At 41.6% G+C, this 11,796-nt stretch overlaps 1 non-coding gene across 1 annotated transcript; it reads left to right on the top strand.

Moving 5' to 3' along the window:
• Nucleotides 1-7,265: 7,265 nt before the first annotated feature.
• Nucleotides 7,266-7,337, top strand: trnac-gca (transfer RNA cysteine (anticodon GCA)). Its single transcript has one exon. It is a non-coding gene; the product is annotated as a tRNA-Cys (tRNA).
• Nucleotides 7,338-11,796: the final 4,459 nt, after the last annotated feature.

Below are 11,796 nucleotides of genomic sequence, written 5' to 3'. Positions count from 1 at the left end.
AGTGCAGGAGTGTGCAGGCAAGCGAACACTACAATTCCAGCATATCATATGTAGTTTGAGTTTGAATAACCCTGGAACAAAAGGATGTTTTGGTGCACTAGTTCAATAGAAGAACCTTGTATTTTCAGCAGGAATGTAACATAGTTGTGTGTTAGGATTCACATCTGTAACAAGAACAGGGCGATTCCATGCCAGCAGGAGCGGAATATATTTTGAGTATCTCAGAATGTTCTGGCAATTACCACATAAAAACTTAATTGGGAGAAACGATGTTTGAAATGCTTTCTAATTCGTATCACAATTTTTCAGAAAATCATGATGAAAGTGGACATTTTAAGCTCTTTATAGACCTATACATGCCTCTTGTAAAATCCTATGATCAGTGAACTGTACATGATACAGACAACACCTTGGTGTCATTATACTCCTTATAGTGTGCTCTAACATATGGAGTACGTCTAGATTCGGAAATACAAATGTTCACATTCAATTATTCAACTTTAAACATATTAATATAATTATCTAAAAACTATCCTTTTTGATTTTGTTCATTTTAAGACAGTACATCACATTTTCAGAGTGGGCTCTCTGCTAATTCTGAAGTTATGATACATTTTATGAACACCACTAACACAGGGAATGGGGAAATGGATTTAAAGGGAACTCTCTCTGCTTGTGTTTGCTGAATGTGCAATCCTAAAGGAGGGCTGTGATTGGTTAATGACTTTTAATGTAAATTTATATAAAATTTATATTTTTGTATAAAATGTATGTAATGGGTCATATCATTAAAAGTACCAGAGAGCTCACACTTGAAATTTGATGTGTTTGAAGAGTATTATTGTCCCAAACAATATGTATAAAAAAAACAAGCAAAATAAAAAAGCATTGTTTTTAGATATTTATATTCATATTTTCCACATTGAATAAATTAATATGAACATTAATATTATTATTACATCTTTTAGAATCTAGACATACTCCATATTTTACAGTATACTATAAGAAGTATAATGACACCAAGATGTTGTCTGTATTATGTACAGTTCACGAATCATAGGGTCTTACAGGAGGCATGTGTAGGTCTAAAAAGGGCCTAAAATGGCCGCTTTCATCAAGATTTTCTAAAACATGTTTTGTGAAAAAATGAAATTCCTATGTAAGAATTACCAAAACAATCTGAGATACCCAGAATATTTTCAGCTGGTGTGGAATCGCCCAGCAGAATGATGGCCGGGTGTAGTTGGTAGTAGGGAATATAAATCTTATGATTCACTCCACAATACACACATCCATATTAGGACACAGCCCATTACCTCACCATATACATTCAGTCATCTCCGCATATCTGCACTGTACACTCAAACAGTAACATACAGGTTCATCTCGGCACCCAGAACATTTCAAAATGAGAGTCATGAGAGACTACATACAGGTGTACCCTCCCTGTACAGTTCTGCTAACCAGAGAGTAAGTTTCCCCTTTATCACCCCATGTTCAGTATTACTCTGAGCAGGCTTTGAGATTGACCACCTCTCACCTCAGAGGCAGTAGTGTTAATAGCATCCTCAGCCAGAGAGCTGTGCAGCAGTAGTCGTGATTATAGCAGAAGTAGTCAGTCAGCAGCTGCTGTGTGAACAGAACAGCAGATCCAATCTCCTGATAACAGTCAGAGGGGGAGAGAAGGAAAAAGAGGGGGGGGGGGGGAGAAGAAGAGAGAGGGAGAGAGCAGGAGAGAATTGAATTGAAATTGAGAGAGAGAGAGAAAGATCGTTACAAAACTGTATATAGACATAATATGACATTTGAAATGTCTATTCTTTTGGAACTTTTGTGAGTGTAGTGTTTACTGTTAATTTGTTATTGTTTATTCCACTTTTGTTTCTTATCCATTTCACTTGCTAGGTTGGAGTCGATAAAACTTGTTTTTCAACCACTCCACACATTTCTTGTTAACAAACAATAGTTCTGGTAAGTCGGTTAGGACATCTACTTTATGCATGACACAAGTAATCTTTCCAACAGTTGTTTACAGACAGATTATTTCACTTATAATTCACTGTGTCACAATTCCAGTGGGTCAGAAGTTGACTGTGCCTTTAAACAGCTTGGAAAATTCCAGAAAATGAAGTCATGGCTTTAGAAGCTTCTGATAGGGTAATTGACCTCATTTGAGTCAATTGAAGGTGTACCTGTGAATGTATTTTAAGGCATACCTTCAAACTCAGTGCCTCTTCGCTTGATATCATGGGAAAATCAAAAGAAATCAGCCAAGACCTAAAAAAAAGTATAGTTCATCCTTGGGAGCAATTTCCAAACGCCTGAAGGTACCACATTCATCTGTACAAACAATGGTACGCAAGTATAAACACCATGCGACCACGCAGCCGTCATACCGCTCAGGAAGGAGACGCGTTCTCTCTCCTAGAGATGTACGTACTTTGGTGCGAAAAGTGCAAATAAATCCCAGAACAACAGCAAAGGACCTTGTGAAGATGCTGGAGGAAACAGGTACAAAATAATTTATATCCACAGTAAAACGAGTCCTATATCGACATAACCTGAAAGGCCGCTCAGCAAGGAAGAAGCCACTGCTCCAAAACCACCATAAAAAAGACAGACAACGGTTTGCAACTGTACATGGGGACAAAGATCATACTTTTTGGAGAAATGTCCTCTGGTCTGATGAAACAAAAATAGAACTGTTTTGCCATAATGACCATCGTTATGTTTGGAGGAAAAAAGGGGAGGCTTGCAAGCCGAAGGACACCATCCCAACCGTGAAGCACGGGGTTGGCAGCATCATGTTGTGGGGGTGCTTTGTTGCATGAGGGACTGGTGCGCTTCACAAAATAGATGGCATCATGAGAAAGGAAAATGATGTGCATATATTGAAGCAACATCTCTAGACATCAGTCAGGAAGTTAAAGCTTGGTCGCAAATGGGTCTTCCAAATGGACAATGACCCCAAGCATACTTCTAAAGTTGTGGCAAAATGGCTTAAGGACAACAAAGTCAAGGTATTGGAGTGGCCATCACAAAGCCCTGACCTCAATCCTATAGAAAATATGTGGGCAGAACTAAAAATGTGTGTGTGAGCAAGGAGGCCTACAAACCTGACTCAGGTACACCAGCTCTGTCAGGAGGAATGGGCCAAAATTCACCCAACTTATTGTGGGAAGCTTGTGGAAGGCTACCTGAAACATTTGACCCAAGTTAAACAATTTAAAGGCTATGTTACCAAATACTAATTGAGTATATGTAAACTTCTACACTCTGCGAATGTGATGAAAGAAATAAAAGCTGAAATAAATCATTCTCTCTACTATTATTCTGACATTTCACATTCTTAAAATAAAGTGGTGATCCTAACTGACAGGGAATTTTTTACTAGGATTAAATGTCAGGAATTGTGAAAAGTTTTTGTAGCTTTTGTAGAAAAGTGATTGTAAACTTCCAACTTCAACTGTATGTTTCCCATGCCAATAAAGCCCCTTGAATTTAATTGAGAGAGCCTGGCTCTGACTGTTGTGTAATTGAACGTTTTGCCTGGCTAGCTTTGCTGCGCAGTGTGACTTAGAGCTGCATATCTAGATAATGTCAGGCTGAGGGTGAAGGAGAGTGTGACCATGAGAGTAGTGCAACTTATCTCCCTGTGGTAGCTAGCTCTGTTGGAGACTAGAGGATGCAGTAGAAATGGCCAGGTATGGGCTTATTGTCTGGGCTTTTGGGCTTTTGATATGCCAACCCGTAGGGCAGCTGCAGGACAGCTTTTTACTGGTGGCACTGTAATGTTTTTTTTTCTACTTTTACCCCTTTTTCGCCCCAATTTGGTAGTTACAGTCTCCTCTATGGACTCGGGAGAGGAGAAGGTCAAGAGCCATGCGTCCTCCGAAACATGACCTTGCCAAGCCGCACTGCTCACTTAACCCAGAAGCCAGCCACAATGTGTCAGAGGAAACACCGTCCAGCTGGCGACCTAAGTCACCTTACAGGCTTTGCACTTACTAGAGCGCAATGGGACAAGGAAATCCCGGCCTGCAACCCCTCCCCTAACCCAGACAACGCTGGCCAAATTATGCGCCGCCTCATGGGTCTCCCAGTCATGGCCAGCTGTGACTCAGCCTGGGATCGAACCTGGGTCTGTAGTGATGCCTCAAGCACTGCGATGCAGTCCCTTAGACCGCTGCACCACTCAGGAGGCTCTAGTGCACTACCTTTGACCAGGATCTCCTCTCTCTCTGCGTCACACAATCCAGACCCACATCAGGGGACAGGACTAGGCTCAGTGTGAAATGGATGCTGGGTGCTGTTTGTTAGATTGCCTCAGTGTGGTTTGCCTCCATCACACACTATTTAGACATATATTGATTAGTCACAGTTATGCTAAGTCTCGTTGAGTTAGACTTCCTTCAGTTCTTAGAAAAGCAGCCATTGCTGCTAAAGCCTGACAGATATGTTTTTTGGGGTCCGACACCAATTACGATATTTTTTGGGGGCAAAACTTACCAATACCGATATATCTGCTAATGTACTGTTTTACAGCAGGGAAGTTAAGGTGTCATTTTACCACACTGAATTTTTATAAATTGTCATCCAAAAGAGCAATTGTCCAATAACTATACTTCAAATGTTGATTTCATACATTGTGACAATAATGACACATCATGAGAATGCCCTCAAGTGTTCAGATCAGCACGAGATTCCCTTTTTTCATCCTATTTATTGAATATCGGTTATCGGTGGAGTTATCGTCCGATACCGATATAGCGTTCAAAGGCCAACGTCGGCTGATAATACTGGTGAACTGAAATATCGGTCAGGCTCTAATTGCTGCTGAGAATATCTCCATTGTCCTTTTCCCGGCATATGTAGTCCTCGGCGTCTGCCTGCATTGGGACACAAAACCTGTGTATGGGTGAGGGGGTTTCAACAGAAGGCTGAGGTTGAAGAGGGGGGAGCTGTGGTACCACAAAAGCGCTCTAATAATTAATCAATTGCAGTTTTCAAACATAATCACAAATGGTGGGCAACATTCATCACTGACAATATATCACAATATACGTGCATGTGCATGTGTTGGTTTGATAGTGACCATTTGTCGTAGAAATACACCTTCTGGTCTGTCAACTGGTATGATGGTGTAGTGGGGAGCTGTGAGACTAATGATATAATCACGTGTTGGTTAATTGAACTGGGTTGTTATGGAACGGGTTGGAATCGGTTCAGGGAACAGAACCGAAAACCGGAAAAGAACGACATTTGTCAAGAAACAGAAACGCAACCTGGAACGAAGTGATCCATACTGTTCGGAAACAGAACCGGTATTTTAAAAGCAGGGGAACGGATTAATAATATTCCAGCTATTGTTTTTCATAGTCCCACAACAAAACACATAGGCAAAGCCCTCACTCTGTCACTCAGAAACATATTCCAGTGTCTGCCTGCAAGCTGGGTATCTTAACCTTTCCTGTACGTGTTTAGGCTACCTGCCCCTCCCCCCTCCGAAGCAGAGGCTATTCTACTGACGTTACAAGCTTGATTCAGAATATTGGGAGAGAGATTTTTTATTTGCTAGATAAGAATGGATTAACTTTTTCAATGGTAGTTAAGGATGTTATAGGCCTAGTTATCACATTTCACATGGGTAAGAAGTGTTTTTAATTCTGGTGCCGCTCTGCACACACAAGCTTGTTATCTTGCTAGCTCAAGCTTGCTAGCTACCCCAAGCTTGTTAGCTAGCTAGCTCAAAGGACATTCAAAGTTCCTCCATAGAAGCCGCTCCTCCTAGGTATAACTCTGGGGACCTAATTCATATAATGCACGTCGTAACAAGATGCCCAGCACTTCAAGTCTCCTCCTCAACCTTCTCTCGCTCTCTCCCCACCCGCAAAAAAATACACTTGCCTGTCCATGACGCATGTAAACAACTGGCTTGCCTGCTCTAAATGAATGAGCTTAATGTAAAAAACGGTTGATTTCACTGGTTAAAAAGGAACAGAAACTAATGATATGAACCAGTACTTTTTTGGGGTTCGATCTGGTTCAGAAGTTACTATACTGTAGATCCTCATTATCTAGGGTTGTTGTGATTGAACTGTTGCTAAATGTGTATGTGCAGAAGAGCGTATCTCATTTATAGATTTTGAAAGTTCTCTGGTGTCATCCCTTTCCTTCAGAGATGATCTGTTATGTGTTTTAATACGCCAAGCAGTTAAATGAGAGATTGTTGAAGGATTGAGCCATCAATAAAATATTGGGATCAATATCATTGCCTCGCCATGGTGGATCAGTGTTATTGGTATCTGTGAAATATGCTCATCTTGTGTGTGTGTGTTCTGCATATTGCCATCAAATGAGGTATTTTTATAATGATAAAATATGTCCACCCATACCTGTGCCTTGATAGGGTTTCCCGTACTAAACTCTGAGTGGTTTTGTCTTCCCTGCCTTTTCCCTGTACTTTCTTGTCTGAGAAAACCGAGAAACCACGACAACGCCATCTGAGCCCCCTGCCCACAACAAGCACCTAATGGTCCATGAGAATGCTGCCCATTGGAATCTGTTGGTCCGTTGACATGGCGACGGACAGAAGAGGGAGTCTTGTCTTGATGTAAGGTAATATGACTGTGTGGTGCTGTGAGTGAAAGGACTTGTGAAGAGCAGGAATTATGATGATTCCCTAGTTGATGAGAAGAATAAGTCACAGTTAATGACGTTCTGAACCTTGCTTTATGGAGACGCATCAGAATTCAAATATGTGTTTGAGAGAGAGAGGGGGAAAAGAAAGAGATCGAAAAAGAACAACAGAGCATCATTTTTCCTTCGATGATGGTTTGGTGTGTGCATGTGCTTCCAGTTGTGTTTGCACCATTTATGTGTCTCTCTGGCTTGTCAAATCTATAGAAAAGCCATTTTCTGTGAAGAATAACCCTCAAAGTCACTTGACTTTGGCTCTCAGACCAGCGCTTTCTCCGTTTGTTTGCTCAGCTTCCTTTGTTTGCACTCACTCACACACTCACACACACACACACACACACACACACACACACACACACACACACACACACACACACACACACACACACACACACACACACACACACACACACACACACACACACACACACACACACACACACACACACACACACACACACAAACTCAATGAGAGAAAGCTGGGCGGTTCCCCAGTCTGGTAGCAGTAGTCACATGGCCCTGGCCTAAAACCAACAAGAGAATCATAAAACCACTCTTGTCCAACAGGGGGTATAGCTCAGTGGTAGAGCAATTGACTGCAGATCAATAGGTCCCTGGTTCAAATCCGGGTGCCCCCTCATTTTCTCTCTCTCATTTCTGTAGAAGTCAAACGCCACAATCTAATTACTTCCCTCATGCAATTGGATGTTTTCCTCTGTCTCAAATCACTTATTAGATGAGAGGACGCTGCGATTTCAGTAAGTCAATGAACAGCATCTGTGAGACCTGAAATGTTTGACAGATGATTGCTCTCCCTCTCCATCTGGGTCCTCATGTGTCAGGGATCCCTCCCTCCCTCTTCATTTCCATCTGCAGGAGCGATGGCTTCTGCCTTCCAATACACCTTTCAAACCAATATGTTTTCCCGCCAACTTTAGCATCCTGTCATGTTTTTGCAGACTTTTCTTTATGTGTGAAAGGTATTGCCGGGGACAAAGCCTCTGCTTTTAGAGAGGCTTTTACTTCACCGCCAATCGACCTAGTCATGATTGCGGTGAAGTTCTGCATGCGGCTTAGTTTGAAATGTAACCGTAATGCTGAGGCGGCCATATGCGCTGTTTTCTTAACTACAGGATGGATCCATATAGAATTACTGTGGGAATAAATATCACTGAATGACGAAAATAGTGGAATCAAGTAGGCTAATGCAATTGAAGGCATCAAACTGTTGCTTACAGAAACTCCCAAAATCATCCAATGGTTATAATACATTTGAAGCAATAGCCTACCCGCTGTGGTCAACTAGTTTCACACAGTTTTATGTTGCTTTGAGACAAGCCTGGGGACTCGTCTTGATAAATCAATCCATGTCAGATTTTTATTTTCACTGAATCTCGGTTTGGATATTGGTTAGGCTACAATTAGGATTGCTCATGATCATGCAGTGGCTATTTTTTAGCATGTAAATCTTGGTGGGGCAAAAACAAACAAAAAATGTTTATGCATGCCAGCAAAGCCATTACACTACACCACACAACATTAAACAATACATTAATTGCACTAATGGTGACAAACGGTGCCCGCAAACTGTAGGGCCTACATAAACCTGTCCCAACAGCAGAGCTTTCTTTTCAGCAACATGGAGTGTATCCTTACCACAGCTTCACCTGGCAGCGAAAGAGTTCATTCAGTCTCGTTTACTGCCTTTTTAAGAAACATAGCTGATATGGCTGACTTGCTTAAACAAATGTGGTTTCTACTGACAATTGAGATGTACAAACTATGGCATAAGGGAACGACGAGCGGATAATATGCTATCTGTATTTTTGATTAAGTCCTAAATGAGCAAGCTAGGACGGACATCATCAATATAACTATTTGTTCAGCACTTTTGAAATGTACAGTGACAGAGTTCAGAACATGGGCCATTCTTACAGTATTCTCCCTGTACAGCAAGTCAGAACCGTAGGGTAAATAAAGGGGGAATATAAGCAGAAAATGAAAGCTCTTACAATATTTGATGATTACATTTCTATAAAACAGGCTATAGGCTACATATATAAGTTATTATTTTATTTTACATTTAAAAAAATATATATTATTTTTTATTTCACCTTTATTTAACAAGTTCTCATTTACAACTGCGACCTGGCCAAGATAAAGCAAAGCAGTGCGACACAAACAACAACACAGAGTTACACATGGAATAAACAAACGCACAGTCAATAACACAATCTATATACAGTGTGTGCAAATGAGGTAAGATTAGGAAGGTAAGGCAATAAATAGGCTGTAGTGGCGAAGTAATTACAATTTAGCAATTAAAAACTGGAGTGATAGATGTGCAGAAGATGAATGTGCAAGTAGAGATACTGGGGTGCAAAGGAGAAAAAAAACAAAAAAACAATATTGGGATGAGGTAGTTGGGGGAAAGGGACCAACTTATTAGGGCGAGGCACATGGGTTACTAACAGCTTACTACACAACATACACTTAGTATGGACAGGCCAGATACAAATTTTATTAGCACTAAGTTGTGAAGTAAAAGGCCTTTGGGCCCAACAAGTGTCAGGAGTCTTTGGAGCTTCCTCTGAAGCCCCCTCCTGCTGTTCAAAGACCTTTCACTGGCATTTTCTACATGAAATCTGCCTCAAGAAATAAAAGCTTTTCCCAAGTGAGTGTGACACCTACTCCCATTGCCTGCTGCACTGCTGCTTGGATTCCTCCTTGCGATCTGTTCACCGTCTGTCCTGGCCTGTCTCCCCCTGTCTGCTACAAGGTACCTCCACCACACTCACCCCTCTCTCCCGAGCTTTCGCTCGCCTCCAGCACACACACGCTGTTGGGGCGAGTGACTCTGAACCTACAATGGTTAGCCCCAAGTAGTTACAGTGGGGCAAAAAAGTATTTAGTCAGCCACCAATTGTGCAAGTTCTCCCACTTAAAAAGATGAGAGGCCTGTAATGTGACAGACAAAACGAGAAAAAAAAATCCAGAAAATCACATTGTAGGATTTTTAATGAATTTATTTGCAAATTATGGTGGAAAATAAGTATTTGGTCAATAACAAAAGTTTATCTCAATACTTTGTTATATACCCTTTGTTGGCAATGACAGAGGTCAAACGTTTTCTGTAAGTCTTCACAAGGTTTTCACACACTGTTGCTGGTATTTTGGCCCATTCCTCCATGCAGATCTCCTCTAGAGCAGTGATGTTTTGGGGCTGTTGTTGGGCAACATGGACTTTCAACTCCCTCCAAAGATTTTCTATGGGGTTGAGATCTGGAGACTGGCTAGGCCACTCCAGGACCTTGAAATGATTCTTACGAAGCCACTCCTTCGTTGCCCGGGCGGTGTGTTTGGGATCATTGTCATGCTGAAAGACCCAGCCACATTTCATCTTCAATGCCCTTGCTGATGGAAGGAGGTTTTCACTCAAAATCTCACGATACATGGCCCCATTCATTCTTTCCTTTACACGGATAAGTCGTCCTGGTCCCTTTGCAGAAAAACAGCCCCAAAGCATGATGTTTCCACCCCCATGCTTCACAGTAGGTATGGTGTTCTTTGGATGCAACTCAGCATTCTTTGTCCTCCAAACACGACGAGTTGAGTTTTTACCAAAAAGTTCTATTTTGGTTTCATCTGACCATATGACATTTTCCCAATCTTCTTCTGGTTCATCCAAATGCTCTCTAGCAAACTTCAGACGGGCCTGGACATGTACTGGCTTAAGTACAAGTCTGGCACTGCAGGATTTGAGTCCCTGGCGGCGTAGTGTGTTACTGATGGTAGGCTTTGTTACTTTGGTCCCAGCTCTCTGCAGGTCATTCACTAGGTCCCCCCGTGTGGTTCTGGGATTTTTGCTCACCGTTCTTGAGATCATTTTGACCCTACGGGGTGAGATCATGCGTGGAGCCCCAGATCGAGGGAGATTATCAGTGGTCTTGTATGTCTTCCATTTCCTAATAATTGCTCCCACAGTTGATTTCTTCAAACCAAGCTGCTTACCTATTGCAGATTCAGTCTTCCCAGCCTGGTGCAGGTCTACAATTTTGTTTCTGGTGTCCTTTGACAGCTCTTTGGTCTTGGCCATAGTGGAGTTTGGAGTGTGACTGTTTGAGGTTGTGGACAGGTGTCTTTTATACTGATAACAAGTTCAAACAGGTGCCATTAATACAGGTAACGAGTGGAGGAAGTTACAGGTCTGTGAGAGCCAGAAATCTTCCTTGTTTGTAGGTGACCAAATACTTATTTTCCACCATAATTTGCAAATAAATTCATAAAAAATCCTACAATGTGATTTTCTGGATTTTTTTTCTCGTTTTGTCTGTCATAGCTGAAGTGTACCTATGATGAAAATTACAGGCCTCTCTCATCTTTTTAAGTGGGAGAACTTGCACAATTGGTGGCTGACTAAATACTTTTTTGCCCCACTGTATATATTGCATTTTTTGCTTGTCCATTTTGCTATTTTGCTGTTTGCCTCATGAGTCCTGCATACTTTGTTGACTACAAACAATTCTTTACCCAACCGTGGGACAGACTATGTTTGTTTCCACACTCGGGACTTTTGGCCTCCCATCCTATTCTAACCACCTATCTCTAGCTTTGTATTCATGTTACCTGATGAAATTGCTGTACAAAATGATCTTGTTGCCATCTGATGCACATTCAGATGTCATAAATCAGCACTGCAGAGCTCTCCCTGTCCTCTGCCGTGCCTTGATTGTATTACTGTTGATGATATCTGGAAATGTGCATGTACACCCTGGCCCACCTACTGTTGCTAGCCACAATTCTGACGTGTGCTCTGATATCTGCTTCACTGATTTCTGCTCTCGTAAAAGCCTGGGTTTTCTACACGTTAACACTAGAAGCTTATTACCTGAAATGGATCAATTGAAAGTGTGGGTTCACAGCTTAAATCCAGATGTGTTGGTCATTACTGAGACGTGGTTAAGAAAGAGTGTTTTGAATACTGATGTTAAGCTTTCTGGTTATAAGCATTTTCGGCAAGACAGATCTTTCAAAGGTGGGGGAGTGGCAATCTTTACCAAGGATCACCTTCAGTACTCGGTTGTCTCCACCAAGTGT

Source organism: Salvelinus alpinus, chromosome 36 (assembly GCF_045679555.1).
Source record: "Salvelinus alpinus chromosome 36, SLU_Salpinus.1, whole genome shotgun sequence".
Lineage (NCBI taxonomy): Eukaryota > Metazoa > Chordata > Actinopteri > Salmoniformes > Salmonidae > Salvelinus > Salvelinus alpinus.
Note: the sequence above shows the minus strand (reverse complement) of the source record. Positions and strands in the feature narration are given on the sequence as shown.